An 18,757-nucleotide genomic window follows, 5' to 3' on the forward strand; every position below is an offset into this window, starting at 1 on the left:
AGTAATGGCAGCAGTTTTTGCTGTTGTAGCAGCCATTGTTGCTGCTGTTGTAGCAGCCGTTGTTGCTGCTGTTGTAGCAGCCGTTGTTGCTACTGTAGTGGCAGCTGTAGTTTCACCTGTTGTTGGGGCTGTTGTTGTATCTGTTGTTGCTGCTGTTGTGGCTGCAGTTGTGGCTATAGTTGTTATTGCTATTGTGGTTGCAGCGGTAGCTACTTTTGTTGGTTCTGTAGTGGCAGCTGTAGTGATGGCTGTTGTTGCTGCAGTTGTACCAGCTGGTGTAGCTGCTGTAGTGACAGCAGTTGTTGCTGTTGTAGTAGCCGTTGTTGCTGCTGTTGTACCAGTGGTTGTTTCTGCTGTTGTAGCAGCTGTTGTTGCTGCTGTTGTGGCAGCTGTAGTTTCACCTGTTGTTGGGGCTGTTGTTGTATCTGTTGTTGCTGCTGTTGTGGCTGCAGTTGTGGCTATTGTTGTTATTGCTGTTGTGGCTGCAGTGGTAGCTACTGTTGTTGGTTCTGTAGTGACAGCTGTACTGATGGCTGTTGTTGCTGCAGTTGTACCAGCCATTGTAGTTGCTGTAATGGCAGCAGTTTTTGCTGTTGTAGCAGCCATTGTTGTTGCTGTTGTAGCAGCCGTTGTTGCTTCTGTAGTGGCAGCTGTAGTTTCACCTGTGGTTGGGGCTGTTGTTGTATCTGTTGTTGCTGCTGTTGTGGCTGCAGTTGTGGTTATTGTTGTTATTGCTGTTGTGGCTGCAGTGGTAGCTACTGTTTTTGGTTCTGTAGTGGCAGCTGTAGTGATGGCTGTTGTTGCTGCAGTTGTACCAGCTGTTGTAGCTGCTGTAGTGACAGCAGTTGTTGCTGTTGTATCAGCAGTTGTTGCTGCTGTTGTAGCAGACGTTGTTGCTGCTGTAGTGGCAGCTGTAGTTTCACCTGTTGTTGGGGCTGTTGTTGTATCTGTTGTTGCTGCTGTTGTGGCTGCTGTTGTGGCTGCAGTGGTAGCTACTGTTGTTGGTTCTGTAGTGGCAGCTGTAGTGATGACTGTTGTTGCTGCAGTTGTACCAGCTGTTGTAGCTGCTGTAGTGACAGCAGTTGTTGCTGTTGTATCAGCCGTTGTTGCTGCTGTTGTACCAGTGGTTGTTGCTTCTGTTGTAGCAGCTGTTGTTGCTGCTGTTGTGGCAGCTGTAGTTTCACCTGTTGTTGGGGCTGTTGTTGCATCTGTTGTTGCTGCTGTTGTGGCTGCAGTTGTGGCTATTGTTGTTATTGCTGTTGTGGCTGCAGTGGTAGCTACTGTTGTTGGTTCTGTAGTGGCAGCTGTAGTGATGGCTGTTGTTGCTGCAGTTGTACCAGCTGTTATAGCTGCTGTAGTGACAGCGGTTGTTGCTGTTGTATCAGCCGATGTTGCTGCTGTTGTAGCAGCCGTTGTTGCTGCTGTTGTAGCAGCCATTGTTGCTGCTGTAGTGGCAGCTGTAGTTTCACCTGTTGTTAGGGCTGTTGTTGTATCTGTTGTTGCTGCTGTTGTGGCTGCAGTTGTGGCTATTGTTGTTATTGCTGTTGTGGCTGCAGTGGTAGCTGCTGTTGTTGGTTCTGTAGTGGCAGCTGTAGTGATGGCTGTTGTTGCTGCAGTTGTACCAGCTGTTGTAGCTGCTGTAGTGACAGCAGTTGTTGCTGTTGTAGTAGCCGTTGTTGCTGCTGTTGTTCCAGTGGTTGTTTCTGCTGTTGTAGCAGCTGTTGTTGCTGCTGTTGCGGCAGCTGTAGTTTCACCAGTTGTTGGGGCTGTTGTTGTATCTGTTGTTGCTGCTGTTGTGGCTGCAGTTGTTGCTATTGTTGTTATTGCTGTTGTGGCTGCAGTGGTAGCTGCTGTTGTTGGTTCTGCAGTGGCAGCTGTAGTGATGGCTGTTGTTGCTGCAGTTGTACCAGCTGTTGTAGCTGCTGTAGTGACAGCAGTTGTTGCTGTTGTAGTAGCCGTTGTTGCTGATTTTGTTCCAGTGGTTGTTTCTGCTGTTGTAGCAGCTGTTGTTGCTGCTGTTGTGGCAGCTGTAGTTTCACCAGTTGTTGGGGCTGTTGTTGTATCTGTTGTTGTTATTGCTGTTGTGGCTGTAGTGGTAGCTACTGTTGTTGGTTCTCTAGTGGCAGCTGTAGTGATGGCTGTTATTGCTACAGTTGTACCAGCTGTTGTAGCTGCTGTAGTGACAGCAGTTGTTGCTGTTGTATCAGCCGTTGTTGCTGCTGTTGTAGCAGCCATTGTTGCTGCTTTTGTAGCAGCCGTTGTTGCTGCTGTAGTGGCAGCTGTAGTTTCACCTGTTGTTATATCTGTTGTTGCTGCTGTTGTGGCTGCAGTTGTGGCTATTGTTGTTATTGCTGTTGTGGCTGCAGTGGTAGCTACTGTTGTTGGTACTGTAGTGGCAGCTGTACTGATGGCTCTTGTTGCTGCAGTTGTACCAGCCATTGTAGTTGCTGTAATGGCAGCAGTTTTTGCTGTTGTAGCAGCCATTGTTGCTGCTGTTGTAGCAGCCGTTGTTCCTGCTGTAGTGGCAGCTGTAGTTTCACCTGTTGTTGGGGCTGTTGTTGTATCTGTTGTTGCTGCTGTTGTGGCTGCAGTTGTGGCTATTGTTGTTATTGCTGTTGTGGCTGCAGTGGTAGCTACTGTTGTTGGTTCTGTAGTGGCAGCTGTAGTGATGGCTGTTGTTGCTGCAGTTGTACCAGCTGTTGTAGCTGCTGTAGTGACAGCAGTTGTTGCTGTTGTATCAGCAGTTGTTGCTGCTGTTGTAGCAGCCGTTGTTGTTGCTGTTGTAGCAGCCGTTGTTGCTGCTGTAGTGGCAGCTGTAGTTTCACCTGTTGTTGGGGCTGTTGTTGTATCTGTTGTTGCTGCTGTTGTGGCTGCAGTTGTGGCTATTGTTGTTATTGCTGTTGTGGCTGCAGTGGTAGCTACCGTTGTTGGTTCTGTAGTGGCAGCTGTAGTGATGGCTGTTGTTGCTGCAGTTGTACCAGCTGTTGCAGCTGCTGTAGTGACAGCGGTTGTTGCTGTTGTATCAGCCGATGTTGCTGCTGTTGTAGCAGCCGTTGTTGCTGCTGTAGTGGCAGCTGTAGTTTCACCTGTGGTTGGGGCTGTTGTTGTATCTGTTGTTGCTGCTGTTGTGGCCGCAGTTATGGTTATTGTTGTTATTGCTGTTGTGGCTGCAGTGGTAGCTACTGTTTTTGGTTCTGTAGTGGAAGCTGTAGTGATGGCTGTTGTTGCTGCAGTTGTACCAGCTGTTGTAGCTGCTGTAGTGACAGCAGTTGTTGCTGTTGCATCAGCCGTTGTTGCTGCTGTTGTAGCAGCCGTTGTTGCTGCTGTTGTAGCAGCCGTTGTTGCTGCTGTAGTGGCAGCTGTAGTTTCACCTGTTGTTGGGGCTGTTGTTGTATCTGTTGTTGCTGCTGTTGTGGCTGCTGTTGTGGCTGCAGTGGTAGCTACTGTTGTTGGTTCTGTAGTGGCAGCTGTAGTGATGGCTGTTGTTGCTGCAGTTGTACCAGCTGTTGTAGCTGCTGTAGTGACAGCAGTTGTTGCTGTTGTATCAGCCATTGCTGATGCTGTTGTAGCAGTCATTGTTGCTGCTGTTCTAGCAGCCGTTGTTGCTGCTGTAGTGGCAGCTGTAGTTTCACCTGTTGTTGGGGCTGTTGTTGTATCTGTTGTTGCTGCTATTGTGGCTGCAGTTGTGGCTATTGTTGTTATTGCTGTTGTGGCTGCAGTGGTAGCTACTGTTGTTGGTTTTGTAGTGGAAGCTGTAGTGATGGCTGTTGTTGCTGCAGTTGTACCAGCTGTTGTAGCTGCTGTAGTGACCGCAGTTGTTGCTGTTGTATCAGCCGTTGTTGCTGCTGTTGTACCAGTGGTTGTTGCTGCTGTTGTAGCAGCTGTTGTTGCTGCTGTTGTGGCAGCTGTAGTTTCACCTGTTGTTGGGGCTGTTGTTGTATCTGTTGTTGCTGCTGTTGTGGCTGCAGTTGTGGCTATTGTTGGTATTGCTGTTGTGGCTGCAGTGGTAGCTACTGTTGTTGGTTCTGCAGTGGCAGCTGTAGTGATGGCTGTTGTTGCTGCAGTTGTACCAGCTGTAGTGACAGCTGTTGTTGCTGTTGTATCAGCCGATGTTGCTGCTGTTGTAGCAGCCGTTGTTGCTGCTGTTGTAGCAGCCGTTGTTGCTGCTGTAGTGGCAGCTGTAGTTTCACCTGTTGTAAGGGCTGTTGTTGTATCTGTTGTTGCTGCTGTTGTGGCTGCAGTTGTGGCTATTGTTGTTATTGCTGTTGTGGCTGCAGTGGTAGCTGCTGTTGTTGGTTCTGTAGTGGCAGCTGTAGTGATGGCTGTTGTTGCTGCAGTTGTACCAGCTGTTGTAGCTGCTGTAGTGACAGCAGTTGTTGCTGTTGTAGTAGCCGGTGTTGCTGCTGTTGTTCCAGTGGTTGTTCCAGTGGTTGTTTCTGCTGTTGTTGCTGCTGTTGTGGCAGCTGTAGTTTCACCAGTTGTTGGGGCTGTTGTTGTATCTGTTGTTGCTGCTGTTGTGGCTGCAGTTGTGGCTATTGTTGTTATTGATGTTGTGGCTGCAGTGGTAGCTACTGTTGTTGGTTCTGTAGTGGCAGCTGTAGTGATGGCTGTTGTTGCTGCAGTTGTAGCTACTGTAGTGACAGCAGTTGTTGCTGTTGTATCAGCAGTTGTTGCTGCTGTTGTAGCAGCCGTTGTTGCTGCTGTTGTAGCAGCCGTTGTTGCTGCTGTAGTGGCAGCTGTAGTTTCACCTGTTGTTGGGGCTGTTGTTGTATCTGTTGTTGCTGCTGTTGTGGCTGCAGTTGTGGCCATTGTTGTTATTGCTGTTGTGGCTGCAGTGGTAGCTACTGTTGTTGGTTCTGTAGTGGCAGCTGTAGTGATGGCTGTTGTTGCTGCAGTTGTACCAGCCATTGTAGCTGCTGTAATGGTAGTAGTTTTTACTGTTGTAGCAGCCATTGTTGCTGCTGTTGTAGCAGCCGTTGTTGCTGCTGTAGTGGCAGCTGTAGTTTCACCATTGATCGGGGCTGTTGTTGTATCCGTTGTTGCTGCTGTTGTGGCTGCAGTTGTGGCTATTGTTGTTATTGCTGTTGTGGCTGCAGTGGTAGCTACTGTTGTTGGTTCTGTAGTGGCAGCTGTAGTGATGGCTGTTGTTGCTGCAGTTGTACCAGCCATTGTAGCTGCAGTAATGGCAGCAGTTTTTGCTGTTGTAGCAGCCATTGTTGCTGCTGTTGTAGCAGCCGTTGTTGCTGCTGTTGTAGCAGCCGTTGTTGCTACTGTAGTGGCAGCTGTAGTTTCAACTGTTGTTGGGGCTGTTGTTGTATCTGTTTTTGCTGCTGTTTTGGCTGCAGTTCTGGCTATAGTTGTTATTGCTGTTGTGGTTGCAGTGGTAGCTGCTGTTGTTGGTTCTGTAGTGGCAGCTGTAGTGATGGCTGTTGTTGCTGCAGTTGTACCAGCTGTTGTAGCTGCTGTAGTGACAGCAGTTGTTGCTGTTGTAGTAGCCATTGTTGCTGCTGTTGTACCAGTGGTTGTTTCTGCTGTTGCAGCAGCTGTTGTTGCTGCTGTTGTGGCAGCTGTAGTTTTACCTGTTGTTGGGGCTGTTGTTGTATCTGTTGTTGCTGCTGTTGTGGCTGCAGTTGTTGCTATTGTTGTTATTGCTGTTGTGGCTGCAGTGGTAGCTACTGTTGTTGGTTCTGTAGTGGCAGCTGTACTGATGGCTGTTGTTGCTGCAGTTGTACCAGCCATTGTAGTTGCTGTAATGGCAGCAGTTTTTGCTGTTGTAGCAGCCATTGTTGCTGCTGTTGTAGCAGCCGTTGTTGCTGCTGTAGTGGCAGCTGTAGTTTCACCTGTGGTTGGGGCTGTTGTTGTATCTGTTGTTGCTGCTGTTGTGGCTGCAGTTGTGGTTATTGTTGTTATTGCTGTTGTGGCTGCAGTGGTAGCTACTGTTTTTGGTTCTGTAGTGGCAGCTGTAGTGATGGCTGTTGTTGCTGCAGTTGTACCAGCTGTTGTAGCTGCTGTAGTGACAGCAGTTGTTGCTGTTGTAGCAGCCGTTGTTGCTGCTGTTGTAGCAGCCGTTGTTGCTGCTGTAGTGGCAGCTGTAGTTTTACCTGTTGTTGGGGCTGTTTTTGTATCTGTTGTTGCTGCTGTTGTGGCTGCTGTTGTGGCTGCAGTGGTAGCTACTGTTGTTGGTTCTGTAGTGGCAGCTGTAGTGATGGCTGTTGTTGCTGCAGTTGTACCAGCTGTTGTAGCTGCTGTAGTGACAGCAGTTGTTGCTGTTGTATCAGCCATTTCTGATGCTGTTGTAGCAGTCATTGTTGCTGATGTTGTAGCAGCCGTTGTTACTGCTGTAGTGGCAGCTGTAGTTTCACCTGTTGTTGGGGCTGTTGTTGTATCTGTTGTTGCTGCTGTTGTGGCTGCAGTTGTGGCTATTGTTGTTATTGCTGTTGTGGCTGCAGTGGTAGCTACTGTTGTTGGTTCTGTAGTGGCAGCTGTAGTGATGACTGTTGTTGCTGCAGTTATACCAGCTGTTGTAGCTGCTGTAGTGACAGCAGTTGTTGCTGTTGTATCAGCCGTTGTTGCTGCTGTTGTACCAGTGGTTGTTGCTGCTGTTGTAGCAGCTGTTGTTGCTGCTGTTGTGGCAGCTGTAGTTTCACCTGTTGTTGGGGCTGTTGTTGTATCTGTTGTTGCTGCTGTTGTGGCTGCAGTTGTGGCTATTGTTGTTATTGCTGTTGTGGCTGCAGTGGTAGCTACTGTTGTTGGTTCTATAGTGGCAGCTGTAGTGATGGCTGTTGTTGCTGCAGTTGTACCAGCTGTTGTAGCTGCTGTAGTGACAGCGGTTGTTGCTGTTGTATCAGCCGATGTTGCTGCTGTTGTAGCAGCCGTTGTTGCTGCTGTTGTAGCAGTCGTTGTTGCTGCTGTAGTGGCAGCTGTAGTTTCACCTGTTGTTAGGGCTGTTGTTGTATCTGTTGTTGCTGCTGTTGTGGCTGCAGTTGTGGCTATTGTTGTTATTGCTGTTGTGGCTGCAGTGGTAGCTGCTGTTGTTGGTTCTGTAGTGGCAGCTGTAGTGATGGCTGTTGTTGCTGCAGTTGTACCCGCTGTTGTAGCTGCAGTGACAGCAGTTGTTGCTGTTGTAGTAGCCGTTGTTGCTGCTGTTGTTCCAGTGGTTGTTTCTGCTGTTGTAGCAGCTGTTGTTGCTGCTGTTGTGGCAGCTGTAGTTTCACCAGTTGTTGGGGCTGTTGTTGTATCTGTTGTTGCTGCTGTTGTGGCTGCAGTTGTTGCTATTGTTGTTATTGCTGTTGTGACTGCAGTGGTAGCTGCTGTTGTTGGTTCTGCAGTGCCAGCTGTAGTGATGGCTGTTGTTGCTGCAGTTGTACCAGCTGTTGTAGCTGCTGTAGTGACAGCAGTTGTTGCTGTTGTAGTAGCCGTTGTTGCTGCTGTTGTTCCAGTGGTTGATTCTGCTGTTGTAGCAGGCGTTGTTGCTGCTGTAGTGTCAGCTGTAGTTTCACCTGTTGTTGGGGCTGTTGTTGTATCTGTTGTTGCTGCTGTTGTGGCTGCAGTTGTGGCTATTGTTGTTATTGCTGTTGTGGCTGCAGTGGTAGCTGCTGTTGTTGGTTCTGTAGTGGCAGCTGTAGTGATGGCTGTTGTTGCTGCAGTTGTACCAGCTGTTGTAGCTGCTGTAGTGACAGCAGTTGTTGCTGTTGTAGTAGCCGTTGTTGCTGCTGTTGTACCAGTGGTTGTTTCTGCTGTTGTAGCAGCTGTTGTTGCTGCTGTTGTGGCAAATGTAGTTTCACCTGTTGTTGGGGCTGTTGTTGTATATGTTGTTGCTGCTGTTGTGGCTGCAGTTGTTGCTATTGTTGTTATTGCTGTTGTGGCTGCAGTGGTAGCTACTGTTGTTGGTTCTCTAGTGGCAGCTGTAGTGATGGCTGTTATTGCTACAGTTGTACCAGCTGTTGTAGCTGCTGTAGTGACAGCAGTTGTTGCTGTTGTATCAGACGTTGTTGCTGCTGTTGTAGCAGCAGTTGTTGCTGCTGTTGTAGCAGCCGTTGTTGCTGCTGTAGTGTCAGCTGTAGTTTCACCTGTTGTCGGCGCTGTTGTTGCTGCTGTTGTGGCTGCAGTTGTGGCTATTGTTGTTATTGCTGTTGTGGCTGCAGTAGTAGCTACTGTTGTTGCTTCTGTAGCGGCAGCTGTACTGATGGCTGTTGTTGCTGCAGTTGTACCAGCCATTGTAGTTGCTGTAATGGCAGCAGTTTTTGCTGTTGTAGCAGCCATTGTTGCTGCTGTTGTAGCAGCCGTTGTTGCTGCTGTAGTGGCAGCTGTAGTTTCACCTGTTGTTGGGGCTGTTGTTGTATCTGTTGTTGCTGCTGTTGTGGCTGCAGTTGTGGCTATTGTTGTTATTGCTGTTGTGGCTGCAGTGGTAGCTACTGTTGTCGGTTCTGTAGTGGCAGCTGTAGTGATGGCTGTTGTTGCTGCAGTTGTACCAGCTGTTGTAGCTGCTGTAGTGACAGCAGTTGTTGCTGTTGTATCAGCCGTTGTTGCTGCTGTTGTAGCAGCCGTTGTTGCTGCTGTTGTAGCAGCTGTTGTTGCTGCTGTAGTGGCAGCTGTAGTTTCACCTGTTGTTATATCTGTTGATGCTGCAGTTGTGGCTATTGTTGTTATTGCTGTTGTGGCTGCAGTGGTAGCTACTGTTGTTGGTTCTATAGTGGCAGCTGTAGTGATGGCTGTTGTTGCTGCAGTTGTACCAGCTGTTGTAGCTGCTGTAGTGACAGCGGTTGTTGCTGTTGTATCAGCCGATGTTGCTGCTGTTGTAGCAGCCGTTGTTGCTGCTGTTGTAGCAGCCGTTGTTGCTGCTGTAGTGGCAGCTGTAGTTTCACCTGTTGTTAGGGCTGTTGTTGTATCTGTTGTTGCTGCTGCTGTGGCTGCAGTTGTGGCTATTGTTGTTATTGCTGTTGTGGCTGCAGTGGTAGCTACTGTTGTTGCTTCTGTAGTGGCAGCTGTACTGATGGCTGTTGTGGCTGCAGTTGTACCAGCCATTGTAGTTGCTGTAATGGCAGCAGTTTTTGCTGTTGTAGCAGCCATTGTTGCTGCTGTTGTAGCAGCCGTTGTTGCTGCTGTAGTGGCAGCTGTAGTTTCACCTGTGGTTGGGGCTGTTGTTGTATCTGTTGTTGCTGCTGTTGTGGCTGCAGTTGTTGCTATTGTTGTTATTGCTGTTGTGGCTGCAGTGGTAGCTACTGTTGTTGGTTCTGTAGTGGCAGCTGTACTGATGGCTGTTGTTGCTGCAGTTGTACCAGCCATTGTAGTTGCTGTAATGGCAGCAGTTTTTGCTGTTGTAGCAGCCATTGTTGCTGCTGTTGTAGCAGCCGTTGTTGCTGCTGTAGTGGCAGCTGTAGTTTCACCTGTGGTTGGGGCTGTTGTTGTATCTGTTGTTGCTGCTGTTGTGGCTGCAGTTGTGGTTATTGTTGTTATTGCTGTTGTGGCTGCAGTGGTAGCTACTGTTTTTGGTTCTGTAGTGGCAGCTGTAGTGATGGCTGTTGTTGCTGCAGTTGTACCAGCTGTTGTAGCTGCTGTAGTGACAGCAGTTGTTGCTGTTGTAGCAGCCGTTGTTGCTGCTGTTGTAGCAGCCGTTGTTGCTGCTGTAGTGGCAGCTGTAGTTTCACCTGTTGTTGGGGCTGTTGTTGTATCTGTTGTTGCTGCTGTTGTGGCTGCTGTTGTGGCTGCAGTGGTAGCTACTGTTGTTGGTTCTGTAGTGGCAGCTGTAGTGATGGCTGTTGTTGCTGCAGTTGTACCAGCTGTTGTAGCTGCTGTAGTGACAGCAGTTGTTGCTGTTGTATCAGCCATTTCTGATGCTGTTGTAGCAGTCATTGTTGCTGATGTTGTAGCAGCCGTTGTTACTGCTGTAGTGGCAGCTGTAGTTTCACCTGTTGTTGGGGCTGTTGTTGTATCTGTTGTTGCTGCTGTTGTGGCTGCAGTTGTGGCTATTGTTGTTATTGCTGTTGTGGCTGCAGTGGTAGCTACTGTTGTTGGTTCTGTAGTGGCAGCTGTAGTGATGACTGTTGTTGCTGCAGTTATACCAGCTGTTGTAGCTGCTGTAGTGACAGCAGTTGTTGCTGTTGTATCAGCCGTTGTTGCTGCTGTTGTACCAGTGGTTGTTGCTGCTGTTGTAGCAGCTGTTGTTGCTGCTGTTGTGGCAGCTGTAGTTTCACCTGTTGTTGGGGCTGTTGTTGTATCTGTTGTTGCTGCTGTTGTGGCTGCAGTTGTGGCTATTGTTGTTATTGCTGTTGTGGCTGCAGTGGTAGCTACTGTTGATGGTTCTATAGTGGCAGCTGTAGTGATGGCTGTTGTTGCTGCAGTTGTACCAGCTGTTGTAGCTGCTGTAGTGACAGCGGTTGTTGCTGTTGTATCAGCCGATGTTGCTGCTGTTGTAGCAGCCGTTGTTGCTGCTGTTGTAGCAGTCGTTGTTGCTGCTGTAGTGGCAGCTGTAGTTTCACCTGTTGTTAGGGCTGTTGTTGTATCTGTTGTTGCTGCTGTTGTGGCTGCAGTTGTGGCTATTGTTGTTATTGCTGTTGTGGCTGCAGTGGTAGCTGCTGTTGTTGGTTCTGTAGTGGCAGCTGTAGTGATGGCTGTTGTTGCTGCAGTTGTACCCGCTGTTGTAGCTGCAGTGACAGCAGTTGTTGCTGTTGTAGTAGCCGTTGTTGCTGCTGTTGTTCCAGTGGTTGTTTCTGCTGTTGTAGCAGCTGTTGTTGCTGCTGTTGTGGCAGCTGTAGTTTCACCAGTTGTTGGGGCTGTTGTTGTATCTGTTGTTGCTGCTGTTGTGGCTGCAGTTGTTGCTATTGTTGTTATTGCTGTTGTGACTGCAGTGGTAGCTGCTGTTGTTGGTTCTGCAGTGCCAGCTGTAGTGATGGCTGTTGTTGCTGCAGTTGTACCAGCTGTTGTAGCTGCTGTAGTGACAGCAGTTGTTGCTGTTGTAGTAGCCGTTGTTGCTGCTGTTGTTCCAGTGGTTGATTCTGCTGTTGTAGCAGGCGTTGTTGCTGCTGTAGTGTCAGCTGTAGTTTCACCTGTTGTTGGGGCTGTTGTTGTATCTGTTGTTGCTGCTGTTGTGGCTGCAGTTGTGGCTATTGTTGTTATTGCTGTTGTGGCTGCAGTGGTAGCTGCTGTTGTTGGTTCTGTAGTGGCAGCTGTAGTGATGGCTGTTGTTGCTGCAGTTGTACCAGCTGTTGTAGCTGCTGTAGTGACAGCAGTTGTTGCTGTTGTAGTAGCCGTTGTTGCTGCTGTTGTACCAGTGGTTGTTTCTGCTGTTGTAGCAGCTGTTGTTGCTGCTGTTGTGGCAACTGTAGTTTCACCTGTTGTTGGGGCTGTTGTTGTATATGTTGTTGCTGCTGTTGTGGCTGCAGTTGTTGCTATTGTTGTTATTGCTGTTGTGGCTGCAGTGGTAGCTACTGTTGTTGGTTCTCTAGTGGCAGCTGTAGTGATGGCTGTTATTGCTACAGTTGTACCAGCTGTTGTAGCTGCTGTAGTTACAGCAGTTGTTGCTGTTGTATCAGCAGTTGTTGCTGCTGTTGTAGCAGCCGTTGTTGCTGCTGTTGTAGCAGCCGTTGTCGCTGCTGTAGTGGCAGCTGTAGTTTCACCTGTGGTTGGGGCTGTTGTTGTATCTGTTGTTGCTGCTGTTGTGGCTGCAGTTGTGGTTATTGTTGTTATTGCTGTTGTGGCTGCAGTGGTAGCTACTGTTTTTGGTTCTGTAGTGGCAGCTGTAGTGATGGCTGTTGTTGCTACAGTTGTACCAGCTGTTGTAGCTGCTGTAGTGACAGCAGTTGTTGCTGTTGTATCAGACGTTGTTGCTGCTGTTGTAGCAGCAGTTGTTGCTGCTGTTGTAGCAGCCGTTGTTGCTGCTGTAGTGTCAGCTGTAGTTTCACCTGTTGTCGGCGCTGTTGTTGCTGCTGTTGTGGCTGCAGTTGTGGCTATTGTTGTTATTGCTGTTGTGGCTGCAGTGGTAGCTACTGTTGTTGGTTCTGTAGCGGCAGCTGTACTGATGGCTGTTGTTGCTGCAGTTGTACCAGCCATTGAAGTTGCTGTAATGGCAGCAGTTTTTGCTGTTGTAGCAGCCATTGTTGCTGCTGTTGTAGCAGCCGTTGTTGCTGCTGTAGTGGCAGCTGTAGTTTCACCTGTGGTTGGGGCTGTTGTTGTATCTGTTGTTGCTGCTGTTGTGGCTGCAGTTGTGGTTATTGTTGTTATTGCTGTTGTGGCTGCAGTGGTAGCTACTGTTTTTGGTTCTGTAGTGGCAGCTGTAGTGATGGCTGTTGTTGCTGCAGTTGTACCAGCTGTTGTAGCTGCTGTAGTGACAGCAGTTGTTGCTGTTGTAGCAGCCGTTGTTGCTGCTGTTGTAGCAGCCGTTGTTGCTGCTGTAGTGGCAGCTGTAGTTTCACCTGTTGTTGGGGCTGTTGTTGTATCTGTTGTTGCTGCTGTTGTGGCTGCTGTTGTGGCTGCAGTGGTAGCTACTGTTGTTGGTTCTGTAGTGGCAGCTGTAGTGATGGCTGTTGTTGCTGCAGTTGTACCAGCTGTTGTAGCTGCTGTAGTGACAGCAGTTGTTGCTGTTGTATCAGCCATTTCTGATGCTGTTGTAGCAGTCATTGTTGCTGATGTTGTAGCAGCCGTTGTTACTGCTGTAGTGGCAGCTGTAGTTTCACCTGTTGTTGGGGCTGTTGTTGTATCTGTTGTTGCTGCTGTTGTGGCTGCAGTTGTGGCTATTGTTGTTATTGCTGTTGTGGCTGCAGTGGTAGCTACTGTTGTTGGTTCTGTAGTGGCAGCTGTAGTGATGACTGTTGTTGCTGCAGTTATACCAGCTGTTGTAGCTGCTGTAGTGACAGCAGTTGTTGCTGTTGTATCAGCCGTTGTTGCTGCTGTTGTACCAGTGGTTGTTGCTGCTGTTGTAGCAGCTGTTGTTGCTGCTGTTGTGGCAGCTGTAGTTTCACCTGTTGTTGGGGCTGTTGTTGTATCTGTTGTTGCTGCTGTTGTGGCTGCAGTTGTGGCTATTGTTGTTATTGCTGTTGTGGCTGCAGTGGTAGCTACTGTTGTTGGTTCTATAGTGGCAGCTGTAGTGATGGCTGTTGTTGCTGCAGTTGTACCAGCTGTTGTAGCTGCTGTAGTGACAGCGGTTGTTGCTGTTGTATCAGCCGATGTTGCTGCTGTTGTAGCAGCCGTTGTTGCTGCTGTTGTAGCAGCCGTTGTTGCTGCTGTAGTGGCAGCTGTAGTTTCACCTGTTGTTGGGGCAGTTGTTGTATCTGTTGTTGCTGCTGTTGTGGCTGCAGTTGTGGCTATTGTTGTTATTGCTGTTGTGGCTGCAGTGGTAGCTACTGTTGTTGGTTCTGTAGTGGCAGCTGTAGTGATGGCTGTTGTTGCTGCAGTTGTACCAGCTGTTGTAGCTGCTGTAGTGACAGCAGTTGTTGCTGTTGTATCAGCCGTTGTTGCTGCTGTTGTAGCAGCCGTTGTTGCTGCTGTTGTACCAGCCGTTGTTGCTGCTGTTGTAGCAGCCGTTGTTGCTGCAGTAGTGGCAGCTGTAGTTTCACCTGTTGTTGGGGCAGTTGTTGTATCTGTTGTTGCTGCTGTTGTGGCTGCAGTTGTGGCTATTGTTGTTATTGCTGTTGTGGCTGCAGTGGTAGCTACTGTTGTTGGTTCTGTAGTGGCAGCTGTAGTGATGGCTGTTGTTGCTGCAGTTGTACCAGCTGTTGTAGCTGCTGTAGTGACAGCAGTTGTTGCTGTTGTATCAGCCGTTGTTGCTGCTGTTGTAGCAGCCGTTGTTGCTGCTGTTGTACCAGCCGTTGTTGCTGCTGTTGTAGCAGCCGTTGTTGCTGCTGTAGTGGCAGCTGTAGTTTCACCTGTTGTTGGGGCTGTCGTTGTATCTGTTGTTGCTGCCGTTGTGGCTGCAGTTGTGGCTATTGTTGTTATTGCTGTTGTGGCTGCAGTGGTAGCTACTGTTGTTGGTTCTGTAGTTGCAGCTGTAGTGATGGCTGTTGTTGCTGCAGTTGTACCAGCTGTTGTAGCTGCTGTAGTGTCAGCTGTAGTGGTGGCTGTTGTTGCTTCGGTTGTTACTGCTGTTGTGGCAGCTGGTGTTGGTGTTGCTAATGCACAAAAATAAGACCATTTTTGGAGGTTATTTCCATCAAGTATTAAAGTTAATTCCGTTTTTAAAGGGCAAACCACCAGCATGCATAAACACAGCCCGAGTGGCAACAGGCTGGATGTGAGCTGAAATGGGCAAAGCACCAAGCAGAACGAGAGGACATGATGATGTAAGATGGACAGCATACAAATGAAATTATAAGAGACAGCTAGCTGCATGGTCTGAGGGGACAGCAGCCAGCCGAGAGAGCATAGGCAGCAGGTAGGAGCTGCTCAGCAGCAGTGAGTAAAGATGACAGAGGGAGCACAACCTGCCTGCTGAAGCAGTGACATCTAAAGGGAACCCTAACGTCTTTAAATAACCCAGTTACCAGAAGGGAGCATAGTTGCTTAAAGGGACTGGAGCCAGCTGACGGAAGCACAACCAGCAGAATGTCACTGAGGTAACATCAGTGAGCAGAGATGTCAAGATGGAACAGAGCCTCTTGCAAGGCACAGAATAAGCAGGTGGATCATCTAGCATCTGGGAGCATAGCCAGTGTGATGGAGCAGACACAAAGTTAGGCTCATGAATAGCAAGTTTGATCAAAGCCACTAACATGTTGTACAGCCAGGAAAAGAGAGCACAACCACAGCAGAATATAGCATGAGAGGGTGTACAGCAGAAGGGAGCACAGCCAAGAAACAAGAACAGAACCACAGCCATCTGACTAGAGCACAACAAATAGAGCACAATAGGTTAGGCAGCAGAAGGGAGCGCAGCCAAGGAGATAGAACTGAACCACAGCCTTCTGACTGTGGCACAGATGGCTAGAGAACAAGCAGCCAGAGTGGGTGGGCAGCAGAAGAGAGCATAGGCAACCAATGTGACCACAGGTACCAAACTGGACCACTACCATCTGGCAGGAGCAAATCTAAGAGGAGGGAGCACCACCAGAAATATGACCCTTGCAGCAGGAGAGAGCATAGGTGTCAAGCTAGACAAGAGCCAACTCAAGGGAGCATTTCTCAGCAGCTAGCATTACACAGTATATCAAGCAGAGACAGCAGTAAGATGTCTGTACACTAAACTGACTTGCATAGAGAGATACCTTTGCACTGACTCAAGTGTCTATTTCAGGTCTAGTTTGCTGAAGATAGGCTGCTCTGTCCAAGTATAAAGCTACGGGTGACACAGCCCCCCCTACAATCACCACTAAGGGCTGGTGAGTCCAGTCCTGGACATTAGATATAGAGAGAGGATGTCACAAAGGTCTAGCTTCTGGTGTTTACATGGCTCCTCGTCACCAGGCAGTGCCCTGGTCATTAGTCGATATGGAGATGCTGAGATATATATATCACTAGGGTCAAGCTGGTCCAGTGCTGGCCCTTAGACTGAGAGGGAGCCAATAGCTCCTGGCCACTGGTTGCAGGAGATTGTATTATTCCTGATCCTTAAAAGTAGGGTTATATAGCCCCAGGTTTCTAGGATTTGCATGGTCTTTATTGGTTGCTAGAAATGGAGGGATTACAGGGCTCCAGGCTAGAGACAGGTGGGGCCTTTCCTGTCCTTTAAAGAGATAGCGCAGTGCAGAGGTTGAAACGCTGGTGTCAGGTACATCCTTTACTGGTCAAAGAGAGAGGGGGTACAGAGCTTGTGCCACTAGGGACTGGTGTGTCCTTTACTGGTCAAAGAGAGAGGGTGGTGCAGAGAGTGTGCCCCTAGGGACAGATGCGTCCTTTACTGGTCAAAGAGAGAGGGTGGTGCAGAGGTCGTGCCACTAGGGTCAGGTGTGTCCTTTACTGGTCAAAGAGAGATGGTGGTGCAGAGGTCGTGCCACTAGGGACGGGTGCGTCCTTTACTGGTCAAAGAGAGAGGGTGGTGCAGAGGTCGTGCCACTAGGGACAGGTGTGTCCTTTTATGGTCAAAGAGAGAGGGTGGTGGAGAGCTCATGTCACTAGGAACAGGCGGGTCTGTTTCTTGTCATTAAAGGGAGAGGGTGGTGCAGAGTTCGTGCCACAAGGGAAAGTTGTATTTACAACAAGGGGTGGTGAGGGACAGAGTCTCTGAATTAAGCAGAATACTCTCACCCAGTCAAGAGATCAGGGCTAGATCCAACACCGTTTTTTAGCTCATTGCACCATCCCAGTTTCAGAACCTGGCTGTATGCAAATTAGTCTGTCCCTGGCCCAGTGCATCATGGGAACAGGGCAAACCAGACTACAAAAGCCAATTCTTACACTGGGAAGGAAACAAGCTTCCGGGGACCGGTTTCTGGCATTACAGCCGTCTTCGGCCCGGCTTGCCTGAATCCTGATGGTGCAATGAGCAAGGGACTCATGTCTGAGTATACACTTCCACGCTTAGGGTGGACAAAAATATTTACAACAAGGGGTGGTGAGGGACAGAGTCTCTGAATTAAGCAGAATACTCTCACCCAGTCAAGAGATCAGGGCTAGATCCAACACCGTTTTTTAGCTCATTGCACCATCCCAGTTTCAGAACCTGGCTGTATGCAAATTAGTCTGTCCCTGGCCCAGTGCATCATGGGAACAGGGCAAACCAGACTACAAAAGCCAATTCTTACACTGGGAAGGAAACAAGCTTCCGGGGACCGGTTTCTAGCATTACAGCCGTCTTCGGCCCGGCTTGCCTGAATCCTGATGGTGCAATGAGCAAGGGACTCATGTCTGAGTATACCCTTCCACGCTTAGGGTGGACAAAAATATTTACAACAAGGGGTGGTGAGGAACAGAGTCTCTGAATTAAGCAGAATACTCTCACCCAGTCAAGAGATCAGGGCTAGATCCAACACCGTTTTTTAGCTCATTGCACCATCCCAGTTTCAGAACCTGGCTGTATGCAAATTAGTCTGTCCCTGGCCCAGTGCATCATGGGAACAGGGCAAACCAGACTACAAAAGCCAATTCTTACACTGGGAAGGAAACAAGCTTCCGGGGACCGGTTTCTGGCATTACAGCCGTCTTCGGCCCGGCTTGCCTGAATCCTGATGGTGCAATGAGCAAGGGACTCATGTCTGAGTATACCCTTCCACGCTTAGGGTGGACAAAAATATTTACAACAAGGGGTGGTGAGGGACAGAGTCTCTGAATTAAGCAGAATACTCTCACCCAGTCAAGAGATCAGGGCTAGATCCAACACCGTTTTTTAGCTCATTGCACCATCCCAGTTTCAGAACCTGGCTGTATGCACAGGCGGGTCTGTTTCTTGTCATTAAAGGGAGAGGGTGGTGCAGAGTTCGTGCCACAAGGGAAAGTTGGTCCTTTCCTGGTCATTAAATACAGAGGGCAGTCCAGAGCTCAGGTTAGGAACAGGTGGGTCTTTTCCTGGTCTTTAAAGAAAGATGGCCATGCAAAGCACGTACCACTAGACATAGGCGAGTCAGTTCCTGGTCATTAAAGAGAGAGGGTGGTCTAGTGTTCTTCAACCCTGTTTTTCTTTCTCCCCCAAATATATTTATGCAGGAGTCGATTAAAGCATGCCCCATCATGTCACCGTGACAAGAATGCTTTGAGCTTCCGCCGGTCACTCTCCGGTCTGGAAGTCTGGTTTTATTGTCAGTTTTGTCGTATTGGCTTCCAGACCACCTGGTGACCATTTACTGCAAACTGACCTGTCCACAAGATGGCTTCCTCTGATTATTTTGGCCTACTCTCTTATAGGTAATTCAAAATCTGACTAGTCTGCAAGACCTTTAATGGAATTCTTTTTATGTTTTAAGGCTTTTCTTTTTGAGAGAATTGATGTAAAGTAATGTTACTATTCCCAACAGGTGTGCCTCACCACTGGCACATCTGCCTTATAATAATAAATTAGGACCCAGATCCTGTCTGTAATCATTGCAACCCTTATCCAACATTTCTCTACAGGGTCACAAATGATTTTTACCCTATATCACCATTCTTGTATCTCATTTAGCCCTGATACAGGTAAAAACAATAGACAATTGCGTATCTCCCAAAGCAGTGCCAATTTAGGGGCTTCTCTCACATACAATACTTGGACCTTCCTTCTCTTGTCTTCCCATCACCTCTATCTTTAGAAGTTTCATTGTCTCCCATATTCTTGAAAATAAAACAACATTCTAACTATATCCCCAAAGTAATATTGGCTATAGGTCTAACTAGACAACTTTCTGTGACATATCCCTAACCCCAAAACTCAACCCTCCTCCAAATCTTGCCAAACCTAGTTGGGGACCTCCAACCCCTTTATCCAAGCACCACTCACGGTTTTCCACACCCTGCCACTTACCCCAATGAATTTGATTCAAACCTGTTTTTGTATAATACTTTGTACAATATCCTGTTTTGTATAATAATTTGTGTAATAACCGCAATTACAGTCGTCCATAAACACTCCGCTATTGTTTCTGACCACTCCAATCTGAGTGTATACTTCATTTACGCACTGCCCTCATTTTAGCAGTAGATCCCCTCCAGTACTATGAGAGGGATTACTATAGAGAAACTCATTCTGGGTTCAGTACTCTGGGGGAACTCAGTTCTAGTAGAAAACTTTACTCAAGAATCTACTGCATTTTTCCTTTAGAATTTCCTTGCTCTCCATTTCTAATTATGATCAGTAAGTTTTTTTCACATTAAAATTATTTTTTTCAGCTCCAAAAATAGCTTATCTCATGCTTTATGCACT

The 18,757-nt window shown here is 48.3% G+C and overlaps 1 protein-coding gene across 2 annotated transcripts in view; it reads right to left on the reverse strand.

Annotated features, from left to right (window-relative positions):
- LOC144754139 (uncharacterized) overlaps positions 1 to 18,757 on the reverse strand; it is a 586,760-nt gene that overhangs the window by 38,473 nt on the left and 529,530 nt on the right. The window lies entirely within an intron of this gene.

The sequence above is a fragment of the Lissotriton helveticus genome, chromosome 5_1 (genome assembly GCF_964261635.1).
Source record: "Lissotriton helveticus chromosome 5_1, aLisHel1.1, whole genome shotgun sequence".
In the NCBI taxonomy this organism is placed as follows: Eukaryota; Metazoa; Chordata; class Amphibia; order Caudata; family Salamandridae; genus Lissotriton; species Lissotriton helveticus.